Here is a 23,840-nt window from a genome sequence, read left to right as displayed (position 1 = left end):
ACCTGAAAGGGGGGGAGGGGATATTGTAGCCTCACCTGCACGTGCTAACAAGGAAACAAAGTCGGGGAGCCTCAGTCTCTCTTCTGGCATTAACCTCAGCCTGTGGCTTGGTTCCCTGTCACCCAGACTTTCATGCCACAGCTGTAGACTGGAGGCCTTCTCACCCGCAAAGCCCAAAATACTTACTGTCTGGTCTTTTACTTTCTCTGTAAAAGAGAAGGTTTATTATATTATTGCTATATCAAAATGGCTCTCTTATTCCAGCCCACACTTTGGGTGGTATTTACAGAGAGGTTTTCTTTTTCTCTTTTAGGTATTTAAGCTGCCCTTCCTACCTCCCCGCCCCCCCCAAAAAAGTCCCAAAGTCTGCTTTTTACTCAGAAAGAGAGATGCGCATAGCATCATTGCTAATGCTCATATACATCCGGATCTGATCCCAAGTTATTAAGAGTGCAGAGACAGATCGGAGGCAATGAGTCTGAATGGTTAGAGCTCCTCTCTCCTTTCTTTCCAGCATCAGCCACAAGCAATTTTCATCCCTGTCACACTCCATCTGTTTGGTACATATGGATCAAGTGAGCTATACCAGGATGCGAGCTGCCAGCCAGCTCAGATAAACAAACGTTTACTGAGTGCATGTAAAAGGCTTGACCTTGTGTTTGGCCCTAGAAATATAAACAAGTCACTGTCCTGGCTCTGGAGCAATTTTCCTGTCTAGGTTTTATTCGTCACCTAAAATACCCAACTGGTAATAAAACCTGGTGCCCAATTTGAACTCTACCGGCCAGTCTCTTCCAAACGCTCAGATCACATTCCAACCTGGGCTCTTTAATGTGCAAAGGAAAAAATGTGCCTAATTCCTTCCAGCATGGTCTGACATCCCGAGTCATCACCTCATCTTAACCCTGTGAATGTGTGTCCATTACCATTAAATTAAGAGGTAGTACCTCATCCTCCCCAATCAAATCTATTTTAATTAAATAACAAGTCAAGTTTTTGAAGTGCTTACCCTATGCATGCCTGACATGTTGGAGATGAGGTTAGTAACAACAGAAAACACTGACATAGCATTCTCACGGAAATAATTGCATTCAATCTTCACACCAACCAGGTGTAAGTTATGACCTTCATCCCCATTTACAGACCAGGAAAATGGCCCATGGGAGGCACGCAGACAGGCCCAGTGTCACGCAGCACGTGAGTAACACAGCTCAAATCTGAACCCCAGGAGTGGGACTCCAGAAACTGATCTTAGTCGCTAGATATCTTTCATATGATATTTCAAACCATACAACCATGCAAGGAAGGTATCACTTTCCCCACTTTACAAACGAGGAAGCACTGAAGCTGAGAGAGGGTTAAAAACTTGCCCCAAGGACGGAGCAAAGACATATCCGACTCAAAATGTCCTGTGCCTTGGGAAAGATGCCCCACAGGGCTTGGCACGAGTGGTGTATATATTGTTTTACAGTTTCCCCAGTGCCTTGGCATACTCAATCTTATTTCTTCATCACAGATACCCAGCAATATAGATCTTATTATCTCTAGTATAAAAACAAAATTGAGGCTAAGAAGAATTGAAATAACTTTCCCAAGGCCCCATACTTGAGCTGTGATGCAAAACCAGGTATTCTGATTCCATGTCAGGGTTTTCTTGGTTAACTTGGAAGTTAATATGTATTTGCTGTGCACCCCTCCCAACCAGTTCTGCCCCAGCTCTAGGCTCTACGACTGAAAAGGCTAAACATCACCACTCTCAGGTCAAGGGAGAGAAGAAAAACTAGGATATTAGGGATGCAGATTACAGCTGATAGTTGTAAAAAGAAACTTAAGTCATCAGGAAAGGATTAGTCATTATTAGATATTCCCATCAACATGATTAGAATGTAGGTGATGGCACATCAGGGCTGTAACTCTCCCTCTATAAGATGTTGAGGTAGGACTAGACCTATGGTTTCAAACTGGTGTCTCCATTGAGGAAGTTTCTTGAAGGGCCAGAGGAGGCACCTGTTGGGTGGTCTGCCCAGCCCCCTCATCTGGGAATTGCCATGTTTCTGCTGCAGCTCCCTGCTCCACCCACCACAGAATCATGACCCAGGCAGGACCAATCAGAGCCTCCCTTTCTGCATGGTGGATGGGCCAGAAAGCCAGAGAAGGTACAAGGGGAGCAGACAAAGCCAGACCATAAAGAGAGAGAGGACTGAAGAAAATGTGCAGAGAAAAACAGAAAGAAAACTGCCTGGATTCCCTGGTTCCTTCCTTTCTTTCAGACTTCCCTTTTGTTTGCTTAAGCCAGCTCAGGGTGACTCCACCACTTTAGATCAAAAAAACCAGAGTTATTCAGAGATGCGAGGCAGGATGGGTAGGCAAAGATAAGGTTTTATTTTAGGTCTCACATTTTCACAGGACTTTGTTATGTGTTGATTTGTATCACCCCCCCCCCAAAAAAAAGTCTGTTAAAGTGCTAATTCCCAGTGTCTGTGAATGTGACCTTATTTGGAAATAGGGTCTTCGCAAATATCAAGTTAAGATGAAGTCATTTAGGTTGGGCTCTATCCCAATATAACTATTATCCTTATAAAAAGAGAAGCCGAGACCCAGACATAAATGGGGGTGAATGCCATGTGACCATGTGGCAGAGGTCAAAATGCTGCAGCTACAAGCCAAGGAATGACAAGGATTGTTAGCAGACCGCCAGAAGCTCCGGAGAAGCAAGCAAGAAGTCCTTTCCGGGTTTCCGAGGGAGCCCTGCCAACATCTTGATTTTCTACATCTAGCCTCCGGAAGTGTTAGATGATTTATGTCTGTTGTTTTATGCCCCCTACTTTATGGTAGTTTGTTATAGCAACCTGAAGAAACAAATAACAAATACACTTAAAAAAAAAAAGAAATTGAAAACCAGTGAATTCTATATTTTTAAATTTAAGTTACTTAAAAATTTCATGTATATAAAACCTCTCATTCATGGTGAAGCTGCATAAATGAAATCCTGATTTAATTTATAATTTCCCAGTTAATTTGGCTTACACATATGGATGGGATAACTACTTTTAGAAACATCTGTTAAACAGTGTGCCTCTCTGTTAATAAAATAAATATTTCATTTTTCCATTTTGGTTAAAAGTCACTTTTCCTTTTTAGAATCTTCAAGTACAGGAATAAGGTCCATACATATTTTATTTAATGGTTTTCTTGCAAAATCCAGCATCTCAGCAAAAGCTGGAGTTAGCGTTTCAAATTTACCATAATTTAAGACATAAGAGGTATAGTTACGAGAATACAATGGCACCTTAAAATAGTTTTATTCCAAAAAGCTTTAGAATACCATCATTTGAAATTTTTGTAATATAAGCAAGTTAACAATGTAGTATTTATAATAAAATTTTTCTCTAGAAGAGTCTCAGGAGACCTGATTCCCCCCACAGCTGACAACACCATGACCAAACATATGTAGTGTTAGTGCTTATTACTGGCACTGGTATGATGGTTGCATTTTTAAAATTTTATTGCAAACTTGCAGGTGGCCAGATAATTTGTTATCCGTGACCACACTTTCCTGGAGATATTTCCAGTAAAAGTGCATTAGAGTTAATATTGCACTTTTCAGTTTTCAAAGAACTTTAAAATACATGATCCCCCTTACCTACAAAATTGCAATTTTAAAGAGAAGAAGGTAAATATTATCATCTCTGTTTTACTGTTGAAGGGACAGATGCTAGGAAATCTGCCCCAGGTCATACAACCAGTAACAGTTAAAACCAGGTCTTCTGACTCCGAATCTTGGTTTTCAAGATACCAGGCTCTCTGTCTAAATCAGATACCAAGGGTCAGTTGATTGCATGGTGGGTTTTTAACTGCTAGCCTCACAACTTCATAAGAAAAATACAGTGATATATTTTTTTAATTCCCTTTTTTCCCCAAAGAGCTAGCAGATGCTTTTCTTATCTTGACGTGATTTCCTTCCAGAAATCCTCATACACTAAAGAAATTGAAAGACATAGCCATTGCCTGGCTCTTTGATGTTTGTGTTTCAGAGGTGTTTACCTCAGAGAGGGCCAATCTTGGCTCTACTGAGAAACAGTGGAGCTGTGCTCCTCGAATGGGTCCTCCTCAAGAGGTGATAGGAGTGGCCCGAATTATGAAGGAAAGTCCCAGAAACCTCCTCCTCTCCTTTCTGTCCTCATGAGGCAAACTAAAGAGTGGACAAAACTTACAAAATCACATAAACTACTTCTTTCGAGATGTGGAAAGCACACACACAGAACATTCCAGAATAAGAAAGGTGGAACTTACAATGTAACATTTTTGCCCAGTGCTATGTCTATCTAGGATCAAAATGAAAAGCTCCTGACCTCTGCCCATAGTCCCTTGTCACATGATAGATTCATTTTCAAAACACCTTGAGGGTCAAGAGGCTAAATTATAGGACTATTGTACTTTCTGATGTTCAAATCTTCATTTTCTCTCCCTCAAAGAGTCACAGGCCCCCTCAGAACTTAGCTTCAAATCTCACATTGCCTGGCAGCACCAAGAGTAAGAGCATTCCCACTTCACTGCCCGCTGAAAGCCTTGGGATTCCTTCTCAGCCTCTCACACACGGAGACCCTCTGGGCTCACCGCTGTCAAGGAGCTAAAAGGGCACAGGTGGCCCTCTCGTTAGCCTCCTGCCCAGCCCAGATGTCTGGGCTTCAAGGAAGGAATGAAGAGGCTCTGCTGTCTCTTCTCCCACCTAGTCACATATCTTTTTATCTAGAGAGTAGAGAAAGAACCATGGAGACCTGAGAAAGAATCATTATTTACAAAGGCAATAGAGACTCATAATATTATGTTGATGACTGCACATGGTGAGCATTACAGATAAGTTTCAAAAACTGGTGCTGTGTGCAAAACCTCTCAAGAAGCATTTAAAAAAAAAATACCATTTCTCTGATGAGGGAACTAAAATTCCTACTCCTCTATCAGAAATATGCTTAGGGAAACAAGTATGAAGTCTTAATAGAAGACACACTATCCAGAATGGACCATTAGCCGAGGTAATTCTGTGAGCAAAGGTCTATAGAGAAGAAACTAAGAATTACAAAAATAAAGCTGAAAAGGACACTAGGCTAAATGGAGTTCTGTCTCCTCATGTTATAGATGCAGAAATTGAGGTTCCCAGAGAAAGGCATAGAACATATTTCATATTGTATAAAAAGAATGTGTACCGTGAGATACTACTTGGCAAAAAAAAAAAGAAAAAAAAATTACTGATACATGCAACCACACTGACTACTCTCACAAGCCTAATGCTAAATGAAAGAAGGCAGAAACAAAAGTAAACATGCTGGGAGGATTCAATGTATACGATCTTTTGAACAGGCAAAACTGATCAAAGGTGAAAACCATTGGAAGGGTGGTTGACTTGGGTGGGGGATGGGTACTAGGGAAGTATTGCGTGAGAAAGTCTTGGGTGAGAACTTTCTGGGGAGATGGAAATGTTGTAATTTGTTGTAGGATATGGATTATGTGGGTATTTTCATTTGTCAAAACTGTACAGTTGAGATTTGTGTCTTTCAGTGTATGTAAATTTTATCTTAAAAAAAAAGCTATAGAAGAATAGCCATCTCTCCGTGGTGGCATGGAAAGTGAATGAAAGAAGATGAAATGAGAATGGCAGCATGTTGATAATGTTGACATAGGTACAGTGTGGGGTACAACGTGCTCTTGTGCTTGCTCTGAAGATCGTTGAAACTTCTTCTACAAAAAACTCTGAAAGGTGACCATGCCGAGCAAGGGGAAGTTCAGTTCATGTTTGGGAGTGTGAGCTCTTCCTGGTACTGCTCCTGGTCTGCTTTTGATCCTTTTCCTTTCCTGAGGCACATGGCTGTTTTCAGCTATGTTCTAGGTCCTCTTCCCATCCTGAGTCTGTTCTGCACTGTAGGGTGCACAATGGAGTGCCTCATGTCAAGCAGGAGCCCATGTCAAGCTATGGGGCGAGCCGTTAAGGTATGCAGCTAGGAGATCTCGCCGGGGCCAGCATCAGCTGACCCCCCAGAACTGATAACCAGCAACCAGAGGAGGTCTGCAGGGGCCCAAGACCGATTCAAAAGGGGAGAATTTTTGCAGCAAACTGTCAGACTCTTCAGACGTGACCCCTCTATGTCTGACCGCTTAAAAACAGGCAGCTGCCACAGAAGGCTCTGCCCGGCCGATCTCCGACCAGAACTGAGATCCTTCGCTGCTTGAACAGCCGAAGCACTGAGTGCCGAGAGCGGACCCGGACCCGGACCCGACCAAGGCCTCGTCTCAACTGCGCGCCCACAGACTGACTTCGCGTCTGGTTCCTTCACTTCCTGCGCCCTCTGTTACCATGTCTGTTGCATGGTTTGTCTTCTGTCCTGCTCCGGGGGCTGTGTAAGAAGCCCAGTTCAATCCCCTGGTGAAAGGTCACGGAGCTTGGAATCCTGAACCCGCTTTAGAATTGTGATTAACGTGGCTTTATTTGAATAAAGCTGACATCGTGGAAAGGCACAGCTCGTGTGGGCGCCTGCGAAGCGTGCCCAGGACACCCACGTTCCTGAGGAAACGAGGGAACCTGAGAGTGAGAGGAAGGGAGCCTGGAGGGGAGCCCCGCCCAAGCCTCTGCACAGCGTCTCTGAAAAGACTCAAGCCGCCGGCAGGGGCGGAGCCGGCAGGGGCGGAGCCGGCAGGGGCGGAGCCGGCAGGGGCGGAGCCGGCAGGGGCGGAGCCGGCAGGAGCCAAATCGCTAGGAATCGCTTCTCCGGGGCCACGCGGTTTGCCCTTGAGAAACATCCCACGTGGTTTGCGACCGCTGAGCTAGCCAGATAGCTTTCAAGAACAAAACTGTTTCAATCTAACGTGGCAAAAAAGGAAAGAAAACCTCAAAAAGATATGTAATGAGATTGCCCCATTAACACAACTGTTATGATATGCAAAAAAACCCATTTTATTTATCTACTTATTTATTTATTTTTTAATTAGAGAGAGAGTGTACATGGGCAGAGGGGGGAGGGGCAGAAGGGGAGAGACTCTCCACCCTGAGCTTGGAGCCTATGGCGGGTCTCGTCTCAGGACCCCAAGATCATGACCTGAGCAGAAATCAAGAGTCTGACATTGAACCCAACTGAGCCACCCAGGCTCCCGCGCAAAAAAAAAAATCTTTAATCATATTCTTTACCTATTTCTTTTTTTTTTTTTTTTTTTTTTTTTTTTTAAAGATTTTATTTATTTATTTGAGAGAGAGAGAATGAGAGACAGAGAGCATGAGAAGGAGGAGGGTCAGAGGGAGAAGCAGACTCCCCGCTGAGCAGGGAGCCCGATGCGGGACTCGATCCAGGGACTCCAGGATCATGACCTGAGCCGAAGGCAGTCACTTAACCAACTGAGCCACCCAGGCGCCCTCTTTACCTATTTCTTTAAATGTTAGTCTCAGATCTTAATTTCTTAATTCTTAAATTATAATTTGCATAATTTAAAATATTAAAAGAAATATTATCAGCATTTATTTGCAAATACTGTTAAATTTCCTAGTGAGTCTCCAACATACCAGTTTACATCAACCTAAAGAGAAAAGTCACATGAAAGAGGGCAATAAGTAGGAAGTTATTAGTGAGTTAAATTTTTCATTTATTTCATATGCACTACAAAAATATTTTTAACATAATAATAAAATCGAATACACCACGCCCATTATAGGAATTTAAAAGAACAAACTAAATGGGTTAAGGGTCCTTTGCCTGTTTAGGCTAAAAGCTACCCCTTATGGAATGATCTTGAAGTGCTCCTATGAATTACCTCACAAGATGACTGAGGAGATCCATAAAAATACACCCTGTAATTGCATACAGGGTGACTACAAAAGTACTCTGATAGCACTTGACCCTTTGTTATTAAAATCCTTAACCATTAGCAGTTACTGCTTATTGTATAACACCAACAGGTCTTGTAAAAGACACATTTACAGGAACCACAACCCCATTACTAAAGATCACACTTCAGGTTTGTAATAATTCTACCGTGGACACAGCTGAGCTATGAAACAACAGGTTTAAAGCATCATATCTGATCAGAGAACCTAAAAGACAAAGTCACGTATGCCACCCCAAATACTGCCATGGGCATTTTCCATAACAACTTTAACTTACGGACACGTGCTCTTTAAAAATTAATATCCATTGCCTTATTCAAGTTATAAATACCCCAAAAGTTATTTATAGGGTTACCTCTAGATGGGAATATTTGTTAATGAGCCAAAGGAAGCTTGCTTTTTTCTGGTAAGAACCTGAGGAAAATTTCTGAATCCTTTCTCTTCTGCTCACAAGATAAACAAAAGAAATAAAACCTAAGAACCTCAGGTTCTCCTTAACTTAAAACGCATTCAAGAGTTTATCAAAATGGCAAAGTAACACTAAATACACATTTGAAAGATGCACACACACACACGTATTCGTAAAACAAATACACACAAGGCAATCCAAAACTTAGACATTAATTTCAAGTTTTATGAGACAACTATATGTTTTCCCAGAGGCAAAGGAAAATGTAAGCCTTAAAACTACATTATTCATATTGGTGTAATTAAGTCATACTGAAGGTTGGCGTTTTTCTTCTAGAACTCTACTTTTGATAACCGATATCTCTAAGATAGATACAGATTAGGTTAAGCTGATTAAATAGTGTACTACTTAATTCATAACTTCTAAAATCATTAAAAATTGGTACAGAGCTTTTGAGGAATTTCCAGACACTCAGGTTACAACAAAAACAGTAATTTCAATTTTAAAAGTAATAACTCTTTCCTTTGGATTGACATTCTGTTTACTTACAGACTGTCCATTTATCCCCTGGGGGTCTTCCATTGAAGACTTTTTCTTCTGAATTATATATGGGCTATTTGCTACACACTTCTTCAAACGGTCCCAACACCCCTGCACCTGTGAAGAATAGAGCATCAAGCAGCCGTATTAATTGTGTGGCATGAAATCAAGAACTGATCTTTGCATCTGCAGCTTTCCATTTGCTTGCATGTAGACACAAGTCAAGAATGCTTACCTTCACTGAATGAATCTTTAAAATAAATATTATGGGCTCACTGTTTATCACAATTTACATGAGCCAAATGTGGCCAAATTATAGCTCAGTGTGTCTGCTGTCAGCAGCTGCAGCCCGAGAAGAAAAAGAATGGAGAGGCCAGCTCGAGGGCTTTCTGCACACATTATTTTTGAGCCAACAGTACAAGAGCTTTTTTTTTTTTTTTGAATTCAGTTTCTCCAAGCTATTTATCAACGTCAATTGTACCATAATGCGAAGAGGAAATAGTAACAAAGAGATATGATTGTAGTCTGAGTGAGGATAAAAGAGCAAATCGAGAGTTGAGTGTTTTACCCTTAGGGCAAGGATATTATTATACTATTTCTTAGCAAGTTTACATTAGGTCACAGTTTCACGGCTGATCAATTCTGAACCTTCAGAGACTCAACACCTTTGAGAAGAACGGGCTTTGGGGATGCTTCAAGATGTGGACAATAAATACAGTATGTTGAAATATATTCTGCAGTTAGCTACCTTCAAAAAAAATAACATAGTCATCTGGCTGCCCATTCTTATTTCCTGTCTTTCTGAATTGATTTTCATGCTCATGCTCAAATGAGGAACCCAAAAGAGATTCTCAGGTTCTCTTACTTGGGCTTGGCAACTTAGACATTTTTCTACGTGCCTCACATCAACTCCAACACAGATATTTAAATATTATGGAATTTTAAGAAAAAAAAAACTGACATGATCTTAATATCACCCAAGACAAAATTACAGAACAGAGAATATGTAGTAGTCTTTTTTCTTTTCTTTTCTTTTTTTTTTTTTTTGAGAGAGAGTGCACATGAGGGGCAGAGGAGAGGGAGGAGGAGAGAATTTTAAGTAGGTTCCACACCCAGCGCAGAGCTAACTCGGGGATCCATCTCACAACCCTGAGACCATGACCAGAGCCAAAACCAAGAGTCGGATGTTTAACCGATGAGCTATCCAGGCTCCCTGAGTATGCAATAGTCTAACTTCAGTATTACTTTTTGTAAAAGTACTTGAACCTCTGCATGTTAGCATGGTAGGAAAACCACTACACTAGAAGTAAAGAGATCTGAATTCGGGTTCTTACTCTGCCACTAACTAGTTGAATGATCTGAGGTAAATAATTTAATCCCTCTGAGCCTCAGTTTTACTATCTATGAAATGGGAGATTTCAATTGGATGATATCTTACAGGCTTATATTTTATATGTATAAGTTAATGAATGAATGCATTTGCACACATAATCTTCAGGTAAAAGATCCCAAGCTTGGACGATTTGGGATGTAATTTTGAAATGCTGGAGTCATTCTCATTTATGTTTGTTTCATTCACAATTATCAGTGCTGGAAAATACATGCCTTATCCACTGTCAACACAAAGGTGATGCTTCTTATACAACATAAGACTCGTAAATTTTGAGTCCCCAAATTTTGAGAATACTTATGAGAACACAGTGCTTTTGTAATTTTCACAAGAAACCATTTTTTAATTTCAGGTTATGAGTAAATAAAAATCCTGTGGATATATTTACGGTCTGCTAAACCAAGAAAACACAATATAGTACTCTATTTCAAATTGCTCAAAATTTCAGAACTGAATCTTAAAATCACCCCATCACTGCTTCTAGAGGATTCCTTGCATAATCAAGGAAGATATATTATAGAAACTAGACTTTTTTCATTGCTTGAGTTCCTCTCTTGAGGCACATTAAATTTTCTAGGCGATAAGGCAACTTTTAAAAATTATAATAATAATCCTGCCTTACCTTGGTCAAACACTTTACAAAGTGTTTTCACGCGAATTGCCCACAGTGCACCTATATATGGCGAGACAAAGCCCGGTCTCATTCCTCACAGAAGGGAGCAGGCCCAAGACAAAGCCCCCTCTGATTTCCCCTAAACTCCCATCCTCTCCATACCTGTCCTGAGAACATGTTTCAATCAAAATCTGTATATTTGATATTCCAGGATTATTTCCCATGTGTTTCTTTGCCATATTTCCATATTGAACTTACTGAACAGTTTAAGGTATTAGGAATGGTCAAGTTACATGAGCATGAAAGGTATTTCATTTGTAATTTTATTTCTTCTGAAGATGAAACTCTTCTGTACCAAATGCTGTATTTGTTATTGTTTCCTGGGCTAAAAAAGAAAAGACTGAGCTTATTGAGAAGTCAAAAGAGTCAGCATTCATCTATTTCAGATAGATGTCTCCACTGAGAAAGACTACCACTCAAAAATCAAAAAATCACAGAGAGCCATGGACTTTATTTACAAATCCTCCACTGCTTGCTAAATCAGCATAGTTGTTTCCAGATTTCTACATGTCAATCCAAACCATGCAATAGATGCCATGACTGGGCCTACTGATATTTAGGAGCCTGGCTTTAGTAAACCCTTAATTCCTTTGCTGGACTTTATCTTTCATGGTTTATAAATAAGCCTGCCCCCATTATAGCACTTACCTAATGGGACTGTAATTATTTCTCTACCTGTCTCCCCCACTAGACTGTAGCTCCATGAGGGCTAGGCCCATGCCTTACTCTCTTGTTCAGGGCACATATGGCACTCATCATATATTCAGAATGAATGAATGAATGAGTGTTATTGATGCATGGCAATTTTTTAATACATGTGAACTCTTGAGTCAGAAGTAGGTGGACAGGTAAATGGTGGTGCTATGATTCAATCAACTTTAAAAATATCCTTCAAATTTCTGGTCCTGAACATTTGTTTCAAGTACCTAAGAAACAGGCTCAAGAAAAGCAGGTTACTTGATACAAGATAGACTACCTACCTACCTATTTACCTATTTACCTATTTCAAGTACCTAAGAAACAGGCTCAAGGAAAAGCAGGTTACTTGATACGAGATAGACTACCTACCACCTATTTACCTACTTACAGCACACATAGAGAGTAGCTATTCATAAAACTGTTTAGACCTACACATAAACACATATGGAGTACTCAGAGATGAAATTCTCAGGGACTTCATTTAAACCAAGGAGTGCTTCCTAGAAAAGAAGGAATAGAGGAATGTTCAAGGAGGCTCATCTAGATACAGAATGGTGAGGGCAGATGCACACTGATGGAAGGATCAGTGGGTTGAGATTTGCTTTAGGAGATTTGTGGAGCACCAGAGGCAGATGTCTTGATATCAGAGGTCTCCCTACAAGGACAGGGCACCATGAGTCTGGTGGCGGTTGGATACCCATTCACACAGCCACCCCCAGCACTCACCTCGCCAAAGCCGGGTACATTTACCACAAAAGGCCAAATCCTTTACTTACCCGCTCCTGAGTCAACTATTACGGCATCCTCCATAAGAGGGGTGCCCCGTGGGGCGCCTGGGTGGCTCAGTTGTTAAGCATCTGCCTTCGGCTCAGGTCATGATCCCAGCGTCCTGGGATCGAGCCCCGCATCGGGCTCCCTGCTCCTTGGGAAGCCTGCTTCTCCCTCTCCTACTCCCCCTGCTTGTGTTCCCTCTCTCACTGCGTCTCTGTCAAATAAATAAATAAAATCTTTAAAAAAAAAAAAAGAGGGGTGCCCCCTGGAGTTACACACCATGGAAGGCCATTGCTCCGTAGCCACTGAAGTGTAAGGTTCCCTGATCAAAAGACAAGGGACTGAGAGACAGCCTGGATTTCTGCTGGCCAATGTCATCATTCTGGAGTCAGTTATCCACTCTGAGCACAGAGGAAAAGCCTGGAAGCCTCTTTCTGAAATGTATTTCAACAACTCCTTAAGTAGGAAGAAAAGATCAACTGAACAAAATAGCGAGAAACAGCTGCACAGCTGGGCACATATTTAAATATGATTCGACTCTTCCTATTGGCTAGCTACATGAGGCCACCTGAGCAAAATGTTCTCCCAGGGCAGAAAGTGATAATCAGCCCCTTCCAAGGCCACTGTAGCTTACAGAAGACAGGCACTCACAGTTCAGGGCGGTGTTGCGCTCACAGGCCCAGGCCAGATGCTAGCCTAGGCATGTGGTCTTGAGCAGAATCATGCAGGTGGTTCTGCTCAGCAAGAGGGAGAGTGGGAGGCATGTTGGGCAAGAAGGAAACAAGGAGTACTGGCCCCGTTTGGTCTTTTCAACATCTGAGGGGACTATGCCTCCTTCGGTCCAACCCCCTGGACTGTCGATGAAACACCACTGAAAAGCTAACTTTGGTAGGTGGACTCACTGGACACGGGAGTAATGGAAGCCTTAGGAACTTCCTTTCGATTTGCCACTCTTGGGGGTGTGGGGTAGGAAGAGACTAAAATTAGCGTACATGTACTAGCAAATAGACAATAGCAAATAAATGTTAGACATATACACTGATAAAACAGACTCATCAGAAAGCATCAAACTGAGACTCAATCTGACAAATACCATAATCATACGAAATTTCCTTTGGGGGCCCAGATGCATTACGAAATTGGGCCCCCAGTGATGACATTATAATTATACCAGTAGAGTTAAGTGATACTTGGAGGTCACATTTTGTTGTTGTTTGTTTGTTTTTTCTATTTTTTTCTATTTTCTTTTCCATTTTGTATTTTTTTTGTTTTGTTTTTCTTTTTTTACTATTTTTTTTTTTTGAGGTGACATTTTGGCCCTATGGCAAATAACAAGCTTATTACTTTTTTTTTTTAAGATTTATTTATTTATTTACTTGACACAGAGAGAGAGACAGCTAGAGAGGGAACCCAAGCAGGGGGAGTGGGAGAGGGAGAAGCAGTCTCCTGGCTGAGCAGGGAGCCTGATGCAGGGCTCGATCTCAGGACCCCGGGACCATGACCCGAGCCAAAGGCAGACGCTTAATGACTGAGCCACCCAGGTGCCTCCAAGCATGTTACTTTTTAAAGCACGGAATAGTTCTAAATACAGCAACTTTAATGCATGTGAGGCGAAAAATCTATTCTGTGCATTCCTGCTATAATTTAAACTTTCCCTGGGATGTCAATTTTTCTCCCCACGTCTATGATCAGCCCTTGCTGCTGAAAAGAAAAATACTCTATAGCTCTGAACCTAAAATTTCCTGGGTTCAGTAAAATCCATATTCAGTCTACATAGGTCCTTTCCATTCATTTCTATCCATCAGCAAAAGCCAGGTGGTTGATAAAATAAGCAATAGCACCTCATCTTACACGTAAACATCATCTTGTTTTACCTTAGTTCTGGATCATCACAAACCTCCTGGCCATTGTCAAAACAAAATATTGGGAGAAGTTAACTTGGCATAAGTATAAATTACAGAGGCATGAAACAGAGAAAGGGTCTAGTCAGGCAGGCTCGTGGGACAAACCTTCTAGATTGAAAAAAATAAGGTAGAGACTAATATGATTGGGAAGAAAATAGTATTTTTAAAAATTTTATACATCATCTGTATTTTAATTTTTCTTGCTGGTTTTGAAAAATGGGTTATATTTTAGAAGACACATAAGTCACCTCTAATGAACCAGAGACCCATCAGACACTGTTAATAACTTGTGGCTCCTTGGATGAAAGAGTATTTTCGTTACAACACACCATCACTTTAATCTTTGCTTTCTCATCAAGTGTTGAGTTTTCTAACATTCCTGAGAAGCAGAAGGAAACTGGTGGTTGAACATTGCTTTATAGAAAAGAAAAGGGCTATTCTGAAGTATGTCCCCAGAAGACTACAACCACAGATTGAATAAACATATCAAATCAAGGGGCCTTTAAGAAAATTTACAAACAGAAGCCTGCAGTGAAATGAACCACTGGGTGAATGTCCTCCAGGGACCTACGTAACTCACCATTCCAGGGCTCTCAAAGCCACAAGATGCCGTGTGGCACTGCCACCTCATTTTTGCGTTGCTCACCTTCCTAAGAAATTTGGTTATAGCAAGGAAAACAGAGATTGGGCATACTCAGGTGAATGAGATTCGGAAACCAGATACTCAATGAGCTCTTAGATTGTTAAGGAGCACATCCCAACCACTGAAACCATTAATGAAAAACCAAGTTCAGCTCTACTTTGGTGAAAAGTCTTCTACAGCTGGAGATGAAGTTTCTACAGAAATAAATTTCTACAACAATTTGCTTTTATAGCCATTCCACTGATTTACTGGTACTGCTGTTTTAAAGTTTTAAGTATAAAGCCTATTTTTCATTATAGAATTTCTATATGAATATGACCAGATTTCTGCTTCCACCATATGCAATTTCCTCCTAACTTCAGAAGAAGAATGGAAGGCAAGGGGACAATCAAATGAGCTGATGTGAATTAGGAAAATTAATGGCATGTGTTTATTCAGTAACTAAAGTTCAATTCAAACTATGTTTTCAAGAGCAGTAGACCTACACAGTATTTTAATGCAGCACGTAGTACATGAACAGTATTAAGAAAACTCTAAAGGAACACACCCATAATCCCATCAATCCAACTTACTTTTACAAAACTATAATCATAGTGAATCATCATGCTTCCATTTTTCTGGTTTCTCTTAACATTGTTCCATAAGTATTTTATGGTCTACACTCACTTATCATTTTTAATTTCCATGTACTTCCTATTTCATCAGGGCAATATTCCCATAAAGTGGGACATTTGGGTTTTTTTCACACTTACACTATAGCATATAACACATCAAGATCTGCATTCATCAAGTTCTTTTCCCTCTTTTAAAAGCTTTAAGGATAAATTCCAAACTGCAATTAGAGGATCAAAAGGTATGATAGTTGAAAGTAGTAATTCTTAGAAAATGAGGTCAAATTCACTTATTCAGATCTCTCTTACATACAACATTGACCCTAGGAGAGGGATGAAACATGAGAGTCATATCTTAAGAATATTCCAATGAAATTACTACCACAGAACCTGTGATCTTGACAGCATTCATGAATCTCCCTATATCAAAGGTTACCAAATTTTTTTGTTCATGGAAGAACTTTTGAATATAAAAACCGTGGCTGGACATTTGAAAGCCTTAAATTGTTGACGTAGACCATCACCATGCTGATAAAAGTATGCATGGTTATCACATATGGGTCACTTGCTCTTTCTTCCACTCAACTTTGCTCTTTGAATAGAATCTGCTCTCATGGACTCAAGATGAAAAGTCAAACCTCATTCCAATAAATATGGGCTCTTTTATTGCCATTCTGATCACTTTCTCCTGTCTTTCAGCAAGGTGAATCACCATGCCACATGACTCCGCTGCTTGAGTCTGACAGCCATTGTCATAAAATGCTTTATACTCAAGCATAGAAATAGTAAATGTTTCCCATTAATTATAATTGGTGGAACACCTATGAGGGATTTGAGGAACAGTGGGGTGTGGTAGCATATTGCTTGAGAACCACAGGCCTATAAATCTCATATGTAATGAATAAATGCAGGCATTCAAGATAAGATAATCTAAAACATCATCACAGATGAGAAATGTATCTAAAATTTTACCAGGCTGGTGTATTAATTTTGCTACATCTACTGGTTGTAGGGTACTGTCAGTCCTCCACAGGTGTACTTTATAATACAGTGTATCATAGAAATAGTTTCTCAGCCTACGGAGACTGTAGTTTCAGTTTTAAAATAACAAGGTCTAGAATAACTGGTAGCAAACTACACTGGTACCATTCAGTGATTATGTTTTCTGCTAAGTTAAGTAAATAACTATAACTAAGTGATGAATATTCTCACTTTATTCAAAAGACAAAGAGGAGATATGAAACATCAACTCCTTTACTTTTATGTAGCTCTACCATCGAATACCTCCTAAGATGTTAAAAATACACCACAAAACCTTGGGGCGCCTGGGTGGCTCAGTTGTTAAGCGTCTGCCTTTGGCTCAGGTCATGATCCCAGGGTCCTGGGATCGAGCCCCGCATTAGGCTCCCTCTCAGCAGGAAGCCTGTTTCTCCCTCCCCCACTTTCCCTGCTTGTGTTCCCTCTCTCGCTGTCTCTCTCTCTCTCTGTCAAATAAATAAATAAGATCGTTAAAAAAAAAAATACACCACAAAAAAAAAAAAATACACCACAAAAACTCACCCGTAGGGATGAAAAGCAGGACAGGGGTTGCCTGGAACCAGAGCCCAGGATGGGGGTAGAGAGCGGTTGATTGACTGTATAGGGGCACGAAGGAACTTTCTGGAGCACTAGAAGTGCTAGATCTTGATTGTAGTGGTGACATGGGTGAACATAATTATCAAAACTCACTGAATTATACACTAATAAAGTTGATTTTTTTTAATGTGCCACAATTCACATTTATTATTAGTTGTTAACCTCTTTTTTCCAGTACCATCAAGGAAGTAACATTTTGATAATATAATTGCCCTTGCCCCTCCAAATCAAACATGATGACATTAGTGCTGATCTTTGTCTAGCCATTTATCTACCAACACTACTCTCTAATAACCGTATGGGTCCAACAATTAATAATGTTCATTTTTAGGTGTCAAAGTGAAAAGTGGCTTTAAAACATCTCCTTGGTTTAAGAGGTGAGGATTAGGGGTGCCTGGGTGGCTCAGTCGTTAAGCGTCTGCCTTCGGCTCAGGTCATGATCCCAGGGTCCTGAGATCAAGCCCGGCATTGGGCTCCCTGCTCCGCGGGAAGCCTGCTTCTCCCTCTCCCGCTCCCCCTGCTTGTGCTCCTGCTCTCACGGTGTCTCTCTCTGTCAAATAAATAAATAAAATCTTAAAAAAAAAAAAAAGAGATGAGGATTAAAAAGTATACAATGTTCTTTAATATTAAGGTTCAATTGGCATGTCAATAATTGATAGATCCTGAAGGTTTTAATTTTTGAAGATAAATTAGAATGTGGAATGGTGGTCAGGTTTTCAGTAATACCCCGAGTCAGATTCATAAAGTACTTGGTCTGTGCTTAGCCTACAAAAAAAGTTCAGCTGTCAAAATTAAAAAACAGGTTCATTCCTTTTTTTTTTTTTTTTTAAGATTTTATTTATTTATTTGACAGAGAGAGAACACAAGCAGGGGGAGTGGGAGAGGGAGAAGCAGGCTTCCCGCTGAGCAGGGAGCCTGACACGGGGCTTGATCCCAGGATGCTGGGATCATGACCTGAGCCGAAGGCAGACGCTTAATTACTGAGCCATCCAGGCGCCCCGAAAAAGCAGGTTTATTTCTAAAAAAATAAATGGAAAGATTTATTTCTCAGACTCTTATGCCATTTCTGCTAAAATTTGAAGGCAATTTTAGCCATGGATATAGTATAGACTTCAATATCCAGGTCATTGAGTAACATATTTAGTACAGGGGATCCAAGTTCATCATTCGACCTTAGAATTAATGCATATTACATGTGTCAGTTTAGGAGAAACTAGAGAATAAACACCTCCCTGCTCTGCTCCAACACTACTCCTTTACCCTTGACAATCATAGCTGAAGTTTAGCAAAGCAATTTCCTAATTTCCTGGATGCTGACTCTTACTTTTACTTGCTTCTTGACCAGAGTAAGGACTGCTTGATGGAATAAGATTGCGGGACTGCAGTTTCAGAAGCCAAAACACGGAAAACAAAGACAGTAATGGAGAAAGCATTAAGCTCTCAGAAAAGAGGCACTGACTCAGGGCTTCATGAATTTCACTCTTTCCTTAAAATCAAGGGATAACTTACTTTACAGCAACACTAGAAAAGTTTCAGAAATCTGCCTCCCCACAACTCCATGAGCAAACAATTAATGGGTGACATACGTACAGGAATATAGGTGGTATGAGATGTTGTGATGGGGCCACAGAAGGAAGTTGTGGAATCCAAATTCCCATCTAGAGTGTGAGCCACCGAAAACATCCTTTACAGATAGCCAGCCTGCTGCTGCAGGAACACTTCTGGGGACAGAGATTTCATCAGCATGGCAAGTCTTTTGGTTCACAGCTGGAAGGTTTAATTTTTAGGAGGTTTTCCCTTAGACTGAGCTGAAATAGACCCATCAAAACCCCCTCTCTAGCATCAGTTTTTCCCCTACACAAATATACTTCAATACCCTCCTATACAAAGTCATTCTTGAAACATTTAAGATTAATAATATCCCCTGAGGGCTCTCCTTTCTAGGCCCAAAATGTCTTTTTAAAAATGAGTTACTTAACTTTCTGATTTCCCTCCACAGGACATGTCTGTTGGCCAGGGGGCCCTGGATCCCAACACCACTGGCATTGACTGAGCTTAAGGACACTCAAACTCTTCGGCAAATGACCTATTTTCAAGTCACAATCCTTCTATATTTGAGGAACTGACTCATCCTTGTGAAATCCTCATTTTGTTAGTTTCTGCCTGTCAATCAAGATTCTCTTTGACTCAGGATTCTGCAAGGAATGACTTATGAATAGATTCCAGCTTTGTGTAATACGATAACCTAAAAACAACTACTTTAGCTTTCTACTTTAAAGTCACTGATAGAGGGGCACCAGGGTGGCTCAGTCAGTTAAGCGTCTGCCTTCAGCTCAGGTCATAATCTCTGGGTCCTGGGATCCAGTACCACGTTGGGCTCCCAGCTCAGCAGGGAGTCTGCTTCTCTCTCTCCCTCTGCCCCTGCTCCCTCCCTCCCTCTCTCTCTCACTCTTTCTCACATGCTCTCTCTCTCTCTCTAATAAATAAATAAAATCTTAAAAAAAATAAAGTCACTGATAGAAAAGATAAAGGGGAGAAATCCAAAAACAGAGCTAGTCCTGATGAATCAAAGGGTGAAAAAGGCTACTGAAGGCTTAGAGTAGGAGGGTAAGGGTTGCAGTTGGTAACTCTGACACTTATCAACTCTGTGATCTTGGAAAATTTAACCTTTCTGAGCCTGTGTCTTCATCTATACAATGACATTAATATCATTCAATAGGATAGAGAGATTATTGCATCCTACACATAGTACATGTTCAGTAAGTTTATGTTGAGCAGATGATAAGCATTTTTGTAAAGGACGAAAGATCATAAAACTATAATCCAATATGCTTAATTGTCTCTAGTTTTTACACCCAAAAATTATGATGTAAGTTAACTGCTTAATTGGACACTTAGAAGCTGCCTTTCAGGTTACTAAGATAACAGTAAAACAGTATTGTTATTGTAGTGTTCCCTCTCTACCCTCTCTTTGATTACCTTTTGTGAACACTTTTGACTTTTTTATAGGGGAAATAATCCCACTAATAGATTTTTTTCATAGTTCCTATTTTGTAATTTATCTTAATTAGCACAGTCCTCTGCCTGCTCTCCAAGGCCTTTACATGTTCCAAATTGTGAAACTTGTTAGATTGTGCTCTCCCCCAAAGCAGGGAACAAGTCTGATTTAGTCTGATTTGGTCTGACATCTAAGTCTTTCCCAATCTGGCCCCAGCTACCTTCCCTGCGCATCTCTCCAGCATCCCAGGTCCCTCCTACTCACTTGCAGCTACTCCTGGCTACTTCTAGATGCCCCTGATGCCAACAAATCTCTGCCCAGAGGATGCACCTTTCACCCCGTCTCCTACATAGCTTTCAAGGCTCATCCAGTCCTTTCCTCCAGGAAGCCTTGTGCGCCTATAATTTCCCCCTAGTAGTCACAGCAGGTCACAATTGTCCACCACACTGCTCCTTCAGGGCAGAAACCATTTTTATCCATGTAACAAGACGCTTGGTACATGGCCCCTTTCCCAGCGTTGGCTGAATGAACAGCTCAGAGCTTGAGACACAGGACACTTGGGGTCTCTGCACAGGATGGAAGAATGCCTTCCTTGTTCTACATGGACATCCGGCTTCTACATTATTCTTCCACTTCTCACTCATAGTTGGCATCCTGTTTGCTGAGTAGATACTTGCTACCGATGTTTTGGAATATACAATTAATTCACAATTCTTTACAGGCTTGAATCCTCCTCCCACCCAATTCTTTCAAGAGGTTTTGAGTTTTATGAGATGACTTACCGAGCTAGCATTCATCAGCGTGGCCACCAGAACAAAAATGTTGGGTGGGTCTTAACAAAGAAAACGATAAAAATTGTTTATACTGTATGCATTATCCCCACCTCGCCCTAACTTCCTGTTTATTTTTTCTTTGCTTTCTTAATTATTCCTAGAAATATTAATGTGTCCGTCGTTGGTCTCTCCAATTCATCTACTACTTTTAACTGGCCTCCTTGATTTGGACCAACCAACTCACTTTCGGCCAAAGCAAGGAACTCCGGGGGCTAGAAAGCGCTAAATATAAATATCTGCTTGCCCCGACTGCTCCCCAAATGTTTCCCATTACTGGCGCTTCGAGCGCAAGCACACGTCCAAGACAGCAATCACAACATCAAATAGGGCCAAGATGACCCCCCTGCGTCCCCCTCCGTCCCAATCAGTCACCACCTCCCGGAAGGAAAACAAACCGGCCCCAGACACATCCCTCCACGTGCAGCGAGCGCCCTAAGGCTGCCAGGCAAAGGGGCGACGCGCGGCCCCATTATTGCGCGCGCCGCCGCGCCCTTCCAGGTGTCCTCGCGTACCTTGCGGCGATGCCCGCGCCTCGGACACGGCCGGCGGGCTGGGCGCGGGGGCCGGGGCCCCTCGGCGGCTGCGCCCCCTCCGCCGCTCCCCGGGCGCCGATCGCCGCCCTCCCGCCCCGAGTGGGGCCGCGGGCGGTAGCGGCCCCGGGCTCTCGGCCGCTGCCTGGGAGCCAAAGGGTCAGATTTAGTTTCACAACAAAGTCTCTTCGTCACTGCAACCCGACTGGAGGCCAAAGCGGCCGGGCAGCCCGGGCAGGGGCCGGAGCGCCGCCGGCGTGGCCGAAGGTGGGAAGAGAGCGCGCGGGGGCAGGGTGCTCGGAGACGGGGTCCCGGCCGCAGGACTTACTCGTGTCACAACTGCGGCGACGAGGGGCTGAGGAACCGGTTCTTCCAAAAACAAACCGACAATGGGTAACGGAGAGGCCAGGGCAGCGCTAAGAAGGGGTCCTGTCTCTGGGTTTAGGGCAAAAACTGCTCTGGCTTCCAGAAATCGGAGCCAGTGGTGGCTTTTTTCTTTCTTTCCTTCTTAAATGCGCCTGTGCCTCCGGGTTGAGGGGCACCCTTTGCGCGGCTCCGAGTGCGCAGCGACAGCAGGGCCGGCGCTGGCGAGGGGAACCCTCTTCCCAGCAACCCCGGTCTTCCCAGTACCCCCTTCCCGGCCCCCGGCCCCCTCTCTGGGCCCCGACGCTCCTCCGCACCCGAGCTGGAGCCTGGGCCTGCTGCCCACGCCCCGCGGGGTGTCTAGGACTCCTCAGCCCTCGCAGTGTTTAACCTGAGGGAGAGGGTGGTGGGGGTTGGTCTGTCAACATGGGGGAGTTAGGTGTGCTTGAGGTGGACCTGAAGGGGAGGACAGGCGGAGTGACATGGTACTTTTTTTTTTTTTTTTCCTATTGGGGTGGGGAGGATTTAAAGGAATAAGCAGTCAGACTGAAACTTACTAAGACATCTGGGATTCAAATAATTTTATAAGTGGTCTTAAAGGTATGTACTCTAACTTAAGGAAACTGAGACAAAGAGTAGTAAGTGGATTACCCAAAATCGTTCAGCCTCGACTGAATGTCCCATCTGGCCCAGTATCCTTTCTATTAATTTTTTTGCCTTTCTTTGCATCAAGGAACCCTTTGGGAGGGTAGGGGGAAGTTTCTGTAACCTCAAAATCCCTCTCTATCTGTGCGTTAATGGGGGCTAGAGACAACCTGGATTCAACCTGTTAAGTATTTAGGCATTGGCTGAAGCATTCACCACAGGCCTGTAACCTGAGATACTCCTTCTTTGGGAACTTCCGCTTACTTGATTAGGGAATCCAATCACAAGCAGGGAAAGATATGCAAATACTTTGATGATCTGCTCTTATAAGGACTCATGCTTCTCAGTGAGCATTAAAATGTTTGCAGTTCTCTCTCCCTCTCAAATAAAATGCCTTCCCCTTCCTCACTCAATTATTCACATCAAATGAGATCATGTAGGCAAAAGGCCCTTGGAAAGTATAAAGCGTGGCATGAATACAAATATAATTGTGCATACTCTTTCAAACTCATCTAGACTCACATGCTTTACTGTTGTTTATATCAGTCAAGTATATGTACGAAATACCATGATGTTAGAGTCAGAATCCTTCACCTTCAAAGACCGTAGGTTATAGATTCTGAGATAGACCAACACACAGGAAATAAATAGAAATACACACAAAGACTGATTTTTGGTCCCAAACTGTTAAATATTTATATGTATGCAGACTCTGTAACTTTCCAAAATAGACGGTATATATCAGGTGAGGAGTCTTCTTGTAGAAGTCAGTGCACTGATAAATTATGTTAACCCAATAACACCCAAATATCTTGTCCTAATAGAAATATTAACCAAATCTGCCAGTTGATGAGGATGGCTTTGCCTTTTTGAATCCATTGCTTATCCTTTCTACCCATTATGAATACAAAATTTTTTTATAATATAAAAAAGCAAATCCAGAGTCTTTTAGAGCATAGGTCATCAAAAGCTTTATTTAAGGAAGAAGCAACAATAACCCCAAACTACCAAATATATATGTCTGCTATGAAATCACCAAAAGCAATGAAAGTTTCTTTTGTCAAAGACTACAGGCATGGTATTTATTTGAAGATCATATTTAAAAAGTCAATCTTCATAATTTAGAAGTAACATATAATCTAAAATTTTTATGTATTAATACAGAGACTTTTGATCCCTGATCCTAAAATGTCCTTAAATATATATATAGAACAGCTCCCAGCCCAAATATCCTACCATTTTATTTTGTTTAACTTCTCAAAACCTAGATTCATATAGTCTTGGGTAAAAACAGATCTAAACTTTGAACCAGTTTCTGAATTTGAAGGT

At 41.7% G+C, this 23,840-nt stretch overlaps 1 protein-coding gene across 4 annotated transcripts in view; it reads right to left on the bottom strand.

The window, feature by feature from the left end:
* The window catches only part of EYA1 (EYA transcriptional coactivator and phosphatase 1), a 358,798-nt gene extending 337,173 nt beyond the window's left edge, over window positions 1–21,625 (bottom strand). For all 4 annotated transcript variants that reach the window (XM_054512561.2, XM_045896404.3, XM_045896403.3 and 1 more), the window contains exons 1-2: window positions 21,486–21,625; window positions 8,826–8,933 (exon numbers count right to left, since the gene is read on the bottom strand). The gene's annotated coding sequence lies outside the window, so the exon portion shown is untranslated. The remainder of the gene's footprint in view (window positions 1–8,825; window positions 8,934–21,485) is intronic.
* Window positions 21,626–23,840: the final 2,215 nt, after the last annotated feature.

This window comes from Mirounga angustirostris, unplaced genomic scaffold, assembly GCF_029215605.1.
Source record: "Mirounga angustirostris isolate CCGP_5_RB_7025 unplaced genomic scaffold, mMirAng1.0.hap1 SCAF_4, whole genome shotgun sequence".
NCBI lineage: Eukaryota > Metazoa > Chordata > Mammalia > Carnivora > Phocidae > Mirounga > Mirounga angustirostris.
This window is presented reverse-complemented; position numbering and strand designations above follow the sequence as displayed.